The 12,610-nt window shown below is 41.6% G+C and overlaps 1 protein-coding gene across 1 annotated transcript in view; it reads right to left on the bottom strand.

Annotated features, from left to right (window-relative positions):
• gabra2b (gamma-aminobutyric acid type A receptor subunit alpha2b) overlaps positions 1–2,369 on the bottom strand; it is a gene marked incomplete at its 3' end in the record, with an annotated part of 51,187 nt that extends 48,818 nt beyond the window's left edge. Inside the window, exon 1 of the mRNA XM_084456304.1 lies at positions 2,255–2,369. The remainder of the gene's footprint in view (positions 1–2,254) is intronic.
• Positions 2,370–12,610: the final 10,241 nt, after the last annotated feature.

Genomic DNA, 12,610 nt, shown 5'->3' with positions numbered 1-12,610 from the left:
AATAATAATAATAATAATAATGATAATAATAAACTTTATTTATAAAGCGCTTTTCAAAACAAAGTTACAAAGTGGTTTACAATGTCAGGATAAAAATGCAATCAGGTAGATAGGTAACCACAATCAATAACAAACAGATTACAAAAGCAACGAAATAAAAAAATAACATAATGATAACAATAAAAATAGGACAATCGAGAATCTGAAGGACAGATGAAAAAGATGGAAAGGGTAGACACTACATGAAGGCCTTGGAAAACAGATATGTTTTCAGAAGAGATTTAAAAGAAGATAGCGAGGCTGATAGCCTCAGGTTCTCAGGCAGGGCATTCCGTAGCTTAGGTGTCCGGGCTGAAAAGGCCCGGTCTCCCTATCCCTCTCGGCAGGGTCGCTAGCATCCTTTATACTAGGGGAGTGAGTTTCACAACTTGACAACTACTCTACTCTAGTCTCCTCGTTACACATAGGCGCTGATAAATCATTTAATATTATAAGACTCCACAATAATTCTAGAAGGAAACATATTGACTGTTCCATCATTATTTATTCATATCAACACCCCATCATTGATTAGCAGTGCTTTGTGTGTTTTATCATCATTACCCTATTATGAAACTAATGTCTGGCTTTGAAGCTAATATCTGGTAGGATAGGGAACGTGCACATGCTCACCGCTCAATACATCTTATAGAGGGCAAATAATTGTGAGATATTTCAGACTTTCTGTTTTTATGAAGGCAATAAATTAGTCCTGGTGGTAAAAGGTGTCTAAGCAGTGGGAGACGAGCCTCTGGGCTCCACTACATACAGTACAGAGATAATGACATAAAAAGGGGCAGTGGTCAACAATGACAAGTCTGAAGCTTCTGACTGAATGCCTGCAGGCTGGCACAGATAGATCACACGGGGAAATCAGACCAGGGGCTGAATGAAAAATTTAAAGGTTGTTCAAATGAACTGAAAATGTAATTTAGCCTTGTTAGCACTAGCACTGATGCTGGTCGTTGCATCAGTATTGATGCTAATGCTAACAACGTTAACCTACAGTAAACATATGTTGCTGTTAACCAAATTACATTCATTGGTATTTACGTCCTACTCCATCCCTAATCAACTCAAAACACGCAATGCAACTGTTATGACTTCATATAGCACAACCGTAAAATGTGAATAAGACAATACATTATAACTCCTGTTAGATAGCGAAGCTATCAAAATGGGAACCCTTATCCTATAGCTCACTGAGCACTGCTGATCATCCACCCCAATTCACTGACACAGATATGTCAGAAGCACAGTGACATAGTCGTTTTTAATGTGGCAAAACCTACTCGTTCTCTAGAAGAGACTCCTGACAGCCAGCTCGAGACTGTCGGTCACAGTGAAAAAGAGTGAGAAGAAACTCCAACTCCTACATTCCCATCTCATAGCTAATCACCAAGGCCAGAATGCATTACATGTGGCATGTACTGTGGATCCTGCCAGTTATGGCAAAACTGTGGGTATTCTCTCTTAGCTGTACATGATCATTTATTGGTTCATAATTGCTCTGAAAACTAGTAGAGGCATATGATAATTATAGACAGACTGTTGATGGATATGGCCTGGCTACAGTGCCAGAGTTCACAGGTCAAGGTTGAGCAGCCACAAACAACTTTTTCTTTCTATATTTGTATTGCTGATGCTGTCCAATCAGTGTTGATGTCACAGAGCCTGCTGGGATCCCCCATAGCACCAATCAGCAGCTAGCGCATCACCTCCCCACCACACAAGTAGGCAGCATATCTCAGTGCTGTAGTATGAGAGTACTAGGACGTTTCCTAATGGGGCGTTGAGTGAATCGTCATAACTGGAGGCCATGGATCTATATACTGTACTGGTACACTTTGGACCATATAATCTATATGATTTTACCACTGAAAACAGTTAGACCTTCTGCTTACTATTAAAGCCTGAGGCCTGAATTCTCTCTATCCACAATTTTCAGGTATTGTGACACTGGGATGTCTGCGTACCAAATGTTTCAGGCACTATGATGATGATGATGATGATATATTGTGATGTCTGTGTACCACATTTCAGGTACTGTGATAAACTGTGATGTGTGTACCAAGTGTTTCATCTAGTGTGATATGTCTGCCAAATGTTTCAGGTATTGTGATACAGTATACTGTGAAGTATGTGGACCAACACTGCTTCTTGTTATAATATGGACAATTCAAAGGTCAGAAAAATATCAAGAGACCGTCCTTACCCCCAATACCTGGCCGTAGACGGTTGTCATAGCCATCCAGCAGTCTGTCCAGGATCTCAGTGAAGAGAGTGATGTTGTTCTTGAAAGCATCGGTTGTGGCATCAGCAGACACTGGCCTGGTCAACAAACATGGAGTTACTGTACAACAGTATGTCGCGGTGATGGCAACTGTAGACTTGGTTAAATGACCTGAACTGAAAGGAAACACACTGATGAATACACACTGATTAATACAGACTCATCAAAGCAGCACCTGGATCAAGTAATGGATCATGTGAACCTGATACACATGAGAAGACCTAACACACACACACATACACACACACACACACACACACACACATCCCCCCTCTCTTCCGCCTCAGAGATGACCCAATTCAGAGCTGAACATTTGTGTGCCATCTGATCTTGGAGGAAAAACACAATTGAATATGCAAATGTATTCAGAACTGTGCATTCACGCAGCCACAATGATTTGGATATCTGGTATCCGGCCACATAGGATTAATTGATCGTATAAATTATTTACTGGTTTATTGGGTTCTCCTTGATTGATTGCATACTGTACTTGCAGTATGTTGAGGATATTTACGATCAGTACAGGTGTTTGAACAAGCTGTACCTACTGGTATTTAGAAACACTAATCAAACTTGGTCATTTAGGCCTACAGAAACCACAGGATCTGAAACATTGATTGAAACTTTTGTGTTTTGAGTTGAAAAGGTGAGGTGAGAGCTCATTTGGGGATTTTTTTAGGATAGATTTTTGTTATCCACTTGTGAAGATAGACACAGTGTAAAAAAACATTAAATTATTATTTTTGCTGCTGTAATTCCCTTTTCATGAATAATCTTCATGGCATCTGAGTGGCCCCCAGCACAACAGGCGTGACCCCAGGCCAGTCTGCTCCATCACCACCCACAGGAAGCGCATCCTCAAATGAAGACACTTAGCGCTCTTACCAAAGCCCCCCTGCTCAGACAGCCACCCACTGATGTGTGGATGGCCATCAGGCTGGGGCTTTGTAATAGTGTATACTTTCCTCGTCCAATTTTTCTATTATTGTGCAATGAACAAGATTGGTGAAGCCCATTGGACATGGAGATTTACTTTATAACGTGATCAATAGGTTATATTTGTTTTTAATTAAACTACTTACCTCGTTTGCCAGATGATGATAACAAGCGTGAGGCAGAAGATCAGATATTGAAAACTACTCTCCCTGTTCCTCATTTCTGCATGTACACCTACACACGAGGAGAGACAAAAGAATGGACCCATAATTGACAAAGCTATCGGCTAATGTCAGATGATTGGGGTATAAACAACGATAAAATAGTACGGCCTAAATATCCTAAATATTAAAGTCGCTGGATACTCCGTTCGTATGTAGGAAAAGCTACTAGGGAAGCCTACATTCATCACACCGCGTTAACTAGGGGATCTCAATTAGTATTCAGTGACACGTAACATGCCTGTGTTGAATGACAATTTTAAGGCTAGCCTACTGCCTGCCATGAAATTCAACAGCCTAGCTGAAACGAGTTAGGAGAGGAGCATCCCTTCTGAACCCCGGTTTCACAATATTGCACTTGGGAAAAGCATTAAGAGGGACATCCCTATAACATTATGGGCTAATTAAACCTGAAGTGGGATGCAGTCAGATCTATTACAGTATAAGGCTTTTCTCACTTGGAAATTTCAGCAGTTGACTTTTCATCAGAAAAAGACTAACCTGGAATGCAGGGCGCACTTGCAAACGATCCAACCTCAACCCGAGGAAAACGTGCGAGTTGAGCCCAATAAGACACTAGTGCGGGCTTTGATGAAGACAGAAGGAGCGGGCGTCGGTCAGAACGCCTTACAAATTCCAAGCATTAAGAAATTACTCTTAGCCAAGTGCAAACACACATCCGAGGCCAAATTAACTGATAAAATCCTTTTTTTGGCTGATAAAAATGTAAACCTTTGAATTCACTGAGCAGTATTCATCTCACATTCTGGCAGCTGACTCCAGTCGCGCTCACTCTCCCCACTCTCCCTCTCACACACAAACTGAAGAGAGGGAGGGCGACACCGGGTCCTAAAGAGCATAGTCTATTATTTGAAATGTGACACCGAATCTGTTATTTTGTGGAGGAAGGCTACTGTGAGCACGATTTGGATTCTAATGTCTGTGAGTACAACTCTAACTTTGAAATAAACACTATCAAGTGGCGTTGACAGGCAAAGGAAGTGGAAGTCACTGAGAAGGAGCTGTTCTTTCAGCACCACGCGTTCAACTACATCTCATGCAACTGCATCCTACTCGTTTTAAGCCTGCCATTCAACGTCACAACAGGGGAAAACACATTGGAAATCATTGAAATACTTGAGGAGTGCTTTGCATGAAGATGAAACTTTTCAGGACGTTTCCATAAGTTCAAATAATGAGTAAAAATTGAATAATTTCCAATATTGAATAATTTCCAATGTTTCCTTCCTGCATAGAGGGGATGATGTAGTAGGGGATGAGCGTAGTCCAGAACACTATGCCAGGGCCCCGCTGGTGCTAGACCTCAGGTGTTCATCTTTACCCAGCACTGCACATGTCAGGAGTGATGTTGCATTGTCTCAACAGACATGAGTGATGTTGCATTGGCTCTGCGGACATGTCACAGTTCACTTACTGCTCAAATTGCAGTGATGCTGTTCAACACCTGTGTTCAGTCAGTCCCATGGTGCTCTTAGAACCATCCCAGTGGAGGATATAATGTCCTTTCAGTACTCATCCATTAACGAGAATGATGTCAGTCATTGGACCGCGATGCAAAAGAGTGACCATGACCCCCCTTACCAAGTAAAACAAAAAACAAACAAAACAAGAACAAGTCCCATCGTAAGTACATCAAATCAGGCAAGAATAGATACACAAAGTTGAATTTGAATAGAGAACAAAGTGCATGTGTTCTGCTGGGAGAGTGTAGGTGGCATGTGTGTGGGTGGGTAAAATAATGTGAGTGGCCTGGAATGAAAAATGCATTGTTATCAATCAATCAATCAAAGCTTTATTTGTATAGCGCATTTCATACCCAGAGGCAACACAATGCGCTTTACAGAGAACAAGGGAGGTGGGCATACGACCCACTCTCTACATATTCCAGAGGGAAGCAAAAAAACAGTAATCACCCGGGGGCCAGATAAGTGAGCTGTAAAAATTCTTCCCTGACCCCTCTCAACAAGGCGATCGAGCAAGCTCCAGGAGTATGTTTGTCTACCTATCATTGTTATGCCTACAGTGACCTGGTCACACAATTATATATATATATATATATATATATATATATATATATATATATATATATAAAAAAGTGAACTGCATTTTTAAACCAAATATACAACCCTTTGATTAAAACCCAGTTTTCTAGGCTTAGAACCACATGTGTTTATCAACCACAGGGTTGTCAACCTGGCGGCTGGTTAATGGATCCCAGAACCAACCTATATACCTGTGACAGGTCTTCAATGACATCGGCAATTTAACACAGTGACATTTGTCCTTCCATCCAGCCCAGGTTAGATCTGACCAAATCAGGGAACACCAGCTGGAGAAGAATCCAGTCCAGTGAGGTGAAACATGCAGGGACAAATGTGCTTTAGCTATGCACAGCATAAAGGGAACTTCATCTCCATTCCCTTTCCCTGCGGCCAAGTACTGTTTGACATACTATGGACACAGAATGATAATGAGTAGTAGTCTATGAGATGTTATTTGCATTGCTTGGTGTTGCATCGTGTTAAGGACACTGATGCTTCTTTTTTGCTGTGTCTCCAGGATCTCTGGGTGACTTATTGGAGCAGGCATTAAGAGATGTGAACTGATAGTGTTACTGTCAATGCAAATCAATTAGAACTGAAGTAATATAAAAATCAGTTTGATCCTCATTGCCCAGGTAGACTATACCATAAAAACCGGGGTTTAAATAGTGTTGGTAGGTTATCGTTTTAAACACATCGACTTTGGTCCTTTTGGTAAATGGTTATACAGTGGTTGACATGATGTGTCCATACATAAATTAATCCACGACAAAAGGTGTCCATAGGTTAATTCAATTCGCCAGACTCGCTCACCCTTTTCAGGTAGCAATGACATTTGGTCACAGCGCCCTCTGCTGATGTAACAGACGAACACACTACCAGCAGTGTTGCATTGATATCCTTGTAATCTGTAGTACGAAAATAAGCTCATATCAACTTCATAAAGAACACTCAGAATAAACAGCATATTCATAATAAAACCCTCGTAGTGACCACGAGGAGTGTTGAGGAAGACCTCCCTCTCACCACTGAAAGATCCAAACAAACATAGATAACATGATGTATTCCACTTAAATGAGACATTTCAGGTTATTATTAGAAGCCTACATTATCATCACCTTAACTTGTCAAATAATACCCAAATAACCTACAGTATTTAAACTATGAATTCTGGCACTCTGGATATAAAAGGCAGTGTAGCCAAACACTAAATTATCATAATCATTAATCATTGGTCCACTGTTCAGTCACACAATGATCACAAAACATTAATCAGTTCAACATTATCATCAGTTGCACATCCGAAACACTTGATTTCTGTTGGGATTACTAAACCTGTATCTTGCCTGTTGCCTCGGCAACAAGCCGTGACAGAAGAAAGAAGAGGATGCTGTTGAGGGGCTGTGACACTGCTGAAGACCCCAGTGCTTCATGGGAGATACAGCATGTGATAGACAAGCTGTCTATCTGTGCAGGTAGGAGGACACAGAGGACAGGATAATACATGCATTACAGTGTGTGTGTGTGTGTATCTGTGCCTGTCTGCCAACCTGTCTGTCTGTCTGTCTGTCTGTCTGTCTGTCTGTCTGTCTGTCTGTCTGTCTGTCTGCCAATCTGTCTGTCTGTCTGTCTGCCAACCTGTCTGTCTGTCTGCCAACCTGTCTGTCTGTCTGCCTGCCTGTCTGTCTGTCTGTCTGTCTGTCTGTCTGTCTGTCTGTCTGTCTGTCTGTCTGCCAACCTGTCTGCCTGCCCGCCTGCCTGTCTGTCACTGTTCAAGAGAGGTGCAACATTAATTTAGCTTCAACCCTGTTTGTGGTAGTGCAATCTGCCACGTACAGTGGGAAATACCTTTCACAATATTTTGAATTCTAAATGAGTAAATTGATCTGACAGAAGTGAAGACCTTATGATATTCATGCTTGTTAAACACATCACTTAGCTTTGCCTCTTTTTCAGGTGTAGCCAATGCACTCTACTTAAATACGAATTACCCTCCCAGAAGCAATAATTAAACAATTAAATTAAATTAAATTACACACATGCATGGATGGGCCTCACAGGAGTTAATATATATGAATGACAACTTGCACTTGCACATAATTGGACATCATTGATCATAGAAATAATGTGTACAGGGCAGACTTGGATCAAAGGTCACAGTTGTGGGTCCCTGTTCTCAATACATTTCAGGAAAACAGCAAAGATGAAGGGTTCCACACTCTGAACAAACACTCCTCATTTTGAAATCAAACAACAGCTAGCACACATGGCTGTTGTTAAAAGCTACACGTGGGGGTGGTACCATGTTGCTACCGTGTACCACATTAAACAACATGAGAAACTTGAGACCTCAACACTTTTTAATTAAATTAAAAATGCATTTAGCAAATTCCAGACACTATTTCACTATTTTCTCTTATTCTCAGCTTACATATATTCCACAGATGAACATACACATGTGAATGAAAAGATCAGCTCCCTGACCTTGGCAATATTATCAATTCCGTGGAGTTTCTCTGCACATTCATTGGCTAATTTATATCAGGTTGCCAGGGAAACGAGCCCTGGTGTAATTCTGCCTCATCCCTCATGTTCTCTTTGCAGCTCATTGCATCATGTTATTTATATTTATAAAATATTTTTTCAAAAAGCAGAATCTCTGCAAATTACATTTGTCGGAACATGTACAAAATATGAGAACAGCAAGATACAAAAAACAAACAAACAAAAAAACAAGATCCTGCTGAGAGTTCCTGATAAGCGGGATGCTGAGAATCATTATTCATGCAGGAAACACAGGACAGATAGAGCATGTGCGAGTGTGAGTGGGCTCATATCAGCTGGTCAGCTAGAGCATGTATTATCACTATTTTGGGGTTGTGATAACAACAATGATGACATCATTGCTAACATCCTATTCGTGACACTGATTGAGATATTGTGTGAATCAGAATCAGAATTGCATATCCAGCCATATACCAGATGATGTCATGATGAGGCTGGAATTCAGGGTATGATCATGGTAAAAAAAAACAACAACAAAAAAACACGCACAAAAACCCATCTATCTTGCAACAGGGATTTACAAATTAATATATACCACTATCACCACCTCAGTTATTTGTGGATATATCAGACATGTATCACTGTGTTCATTTGTTGTAGTCGATCTCATAGCCCCAGGCATTATTTCCCCAAACTTGAGCCGAGTCACTGTAACAGCAGGTCATATAACTGATTAGATAGGAAGCACAAGAGATTTGGTCACATAGTGTCCCTGCTAAACTAGGCTTTTTTCATTTCAGGTGTAGTACCAAAGAAGGCCAGCAAGGGGCACTATACTAAACATTATGAAATTATGTCTTTTAGGTATGTACTGTACTGTAATACATGGTAATGCACTGTAATACACTGTGGTACACTATGGGTATCATGAAGAGAGGATACCATGGGTCACCGATAAAGCAAAATTATTACATTGTGATTATGCTGGCTGGAAAAATAATGTAACACAAATTGCAGGATTTCCAGGACATAAAGATGAAATAGAACATCCCATTGATTAATACAATTTCAAAGAATTCATTGTAAAGGTTGGCTTGATGTTTTCTCTATTCCCTGTTGTTTGGGGTGGTCGCTGTGTTGATCACACGCCATTGGCTACGGAGACATCTGTATGCAGTCTGTGTAGAGCTGTCTGCGCACTGATGGGGTGCCAACAAGCTAGACTGATTCACAGTCCCTCAGTCTATTCTCAGGCTCTGTAAATGACAAGCCCTCAGCCACACTGCCATGGAATAGTGTTTCTTAATTGGACTTTAATTGCTTTGTGAGATTGCCTTTCTTGAGTTGTGCACCGGAACTGCATATAACTGTTATTTTTAAGTGGTGCATCCACTTCTATACGTGTGTGTACGTCCCTCTGTGTGTCCCTTCGTAGCATGACATTTAGACCAATCAGGAGTAGCCTATGCTAATCGGGAGTAGGCAGGGTAAACACAGGTGAAATTGATCAAATTAATCATGGTCCCATTCTATTTTTGTGTCACAGCCACCTGTGTTTAGCTTGCTTTGACATGTCAAAATGGCCCATGAAAAGGGCCCATCTTTAAGATGATGGCGCATAAACCTCTTACTTCACAACCTGGGTGTGATTTATTTGAGAGTTCTTGTGTTAAGGCCATGGGTTTGACAGTGAGTGTCTTGGCAGTGATGTGACAGGCACAAAAAGTATGGTGTGAATCGAAGGACATATCTATTGTGACGTTTGAGATGTACAGTAGACAGGAGGACTTCAATCTCAATTTAAAAATAAACTAGGGAAGAAATGTGCAGCCAAACAGCAGTTGGTTCACAAGTATACCCACAGATAAGACATCAGATACACCAGAGAACAGGAGGCAGAGATTATGTGAGGGTTGAAGAGAAAATAGACCCATGACAGTTAATAACATTGCACTCTTTTTTATTTGGCTGAGAGTGACCCCCTTCCTCATGGAGGAACCCAGCACAGACACCTGCACTACGACACAATTCTAAAGTGTCTCTTGCATAGGGCAATGCTAAATATTCTCTCAACTACAAAACACATAAAGTCAGTATTTTGTACAAAGACATTCAGTTATTATTGTGAGTACTGTATATACAGGAGGTGGATCCATCCCCGCTGTTTGTGATCTGAAATAAGTCACAATAAGTCTTATTCCTCCCACATGTTCTGTTATGCCAATCCTTCTCCCTGTTCTATTCCTCTCCCAGTTATTGTATCATGAATATTTGCACAAGAACACATTTCGTTCTCCAGTGTTTGGGGGAAATTACATTTGGTTTCTGAAAAGATCAAATCTCTGCCTGGTTTATAATTCCAACGGCATTTGATGGACCTGGTAGCTGAGATGGCCTGCCATGATGCCTCTACCTCTGCTGCTACTGTAGGTACAGGACGAGAGAGAACAGGTTTCCTCTACCTCTGCTGCTACTGTAGATACAGGACGAGAGAGAACATGGTTCCTCTACCTCTGCTGCTACTGTAGATACAGGACGAGAGAGAACAGGGTTCCTCTACCTCTGCTGCTACTGTAGATACAGGATGAGAGAGAACAGGGTTCCTCTACCTCTGCTGCTACTGTAGATACAGGACGAGAGAGAACAGGGTTCCTCTACCTCTGCTGCTACTGTAGATACAGGACGAGAGAGAACAGGGTTCCTCTACCTCTGCTGCTACTGTAGGTACAGGACGAGAGAGAACAGGGTTCCTCTACCTCTGCTGCTACTGTAGATACAGGATGAGAGAGAACAGGGTTCCTCTACCTCTGCGAAGTGAATTTCTGAGGACCTACACAGCCAATTGCAGCCAATGTGCCAAAGGAACACAGTAGACGCGTGGTACGTGAACACACAGTTAAAAAGAAGTCAGAGTTAAGGGCTTAACTGCTGTTAGATGCTGGGTGAGAGAGAACCCCTCTAGTTCTGATTAGATGTTCTCTGCCTCTGTTCCTTTGGCCTCTCACATGAGGCTGCAGATAATCATATTAGTGGTTTCATGTTGGTGATGTTACACTGGGAATCTGAATGGTTTACCATACAAGTACAGTAGAACATTGTTTGAAACTACCAAAAGCTGTGTACTGTACTCTTTTTAAGCATAGCAAGTCATGCAATAACCTTAGCCCCATCATAAATCACAAACCAAGGAAATCAAGGTATTTGCTTAAAACAATAAAATAATGCATAAAAAAACATTATTGATCTTTTAAAATGCAGGAACAAAGACAATGTGCTCTACCTGAGTCCAGTTCACTGTGTAAAATAAATACTAACTTAGTCCCACACATTGAAATTAATGTACATACTATAGAAATTATACTCATGTATTTATCATTTCAAAATAAAAAATGTGTTATGAAAAAAAAATCCTAAAAGTGTTCTATTGACATACTGGGTGTAGATATACAGTCTCTATGGGTGTATAGCAGTTTTGAGAAGCATGTCACTGGTGGCAGGGTAAGGTTGTGTAATGCGGCATGTCTCCAGATCTACTGCTCCTCATTGAGGGGAGGAACAACATGAAACAAACAACATCTGGAGGGCTTTGCCAGGCTTATGTACAACAGGAGACTCCTACCGATGTTAATGTGATCTTTCTCTCAGCCACGTTAATGGAGGCCTCTGCTCTGGTGTTGGTCAACACCCAGAGGGATGATATGCTTCAATGTCGGGTGAAGCCAGTGAACCGCGTCCTCATCCTCTGCAAGGAAGACTGGCTGCTTACACAGAGCCTTACTATGCCAGCTACATCCCCTTCTGCAACCCCCTAAGCAGCATCCAGGAGCTCCTTTACATAAGACACAACTTTCCTCAGTCAGCTGTCTCCCATGTTCTCAGATTGCTTAAAAGCAAGGCGACCGGATGTTGACACCTCCATCAATCACCGGCATGAATACTCAGACAGAGAAAACAACAGAGTTGAGAGAAAAACATAGACTAACATACATACAGGCTGTTAACAAGGTGTACAAATGTTGTGCTGTACGTGTGTGTGTGTGTGTGTGTGTGTGTGTGTGTGTGTACAGTATTGTGTAAATTCCAAGAGGGAGGTGAGGGGAGGACAAAATCTATTTCACACGCCAGTGCATTTAGGAGCAGCACTCAGTAGTAGACATGTGCGTCTGTCCGTCCGTCTGTCTGTCTACAGCCAGCCCTCTGGGAACAGCAGTCCCACTCAGTCTGCAGAGGGACTCCAGGGGCCTGCCCGGCCTCCGTGGGTGATAGGGCTAAGAGTGCACAACCAAGCCTCAGGATAACCAGTCACAGTAGCCTCTTCACGATGACAGGACCGTCTCAGGGAAATACCACTGACTAATCACCACTGTAAACCAGAACTTCTTCACCATGACTAAAGAAGGTATTAACTTAATGATAAACAGTCACCGGAGCTAATACAGTGATAAATGTTTGTATTATCTTTTGAAAAGCAGAGAGGGTTCAACACTAAATGTGTGGAGGAAGGCTTACTCTAACTATGACAGGTGAATGGCCATTCATCTACCATGATATTG

Source organism: Borostomias antarcticus (assembly GCF_949987555.1).
Source record: "Borostomias antarcticus genome assembly, chromosome: 22".
Lineage (NCBI taxonomy): Eukaryota > Metazoa > Chordata > Actinopteri > Stomiiformes > Stomiidae > Borostomias > Borostomias antarcticus.
This window is presented reverse-complemented; position numbering and strand designations above follow the sequence as displayed.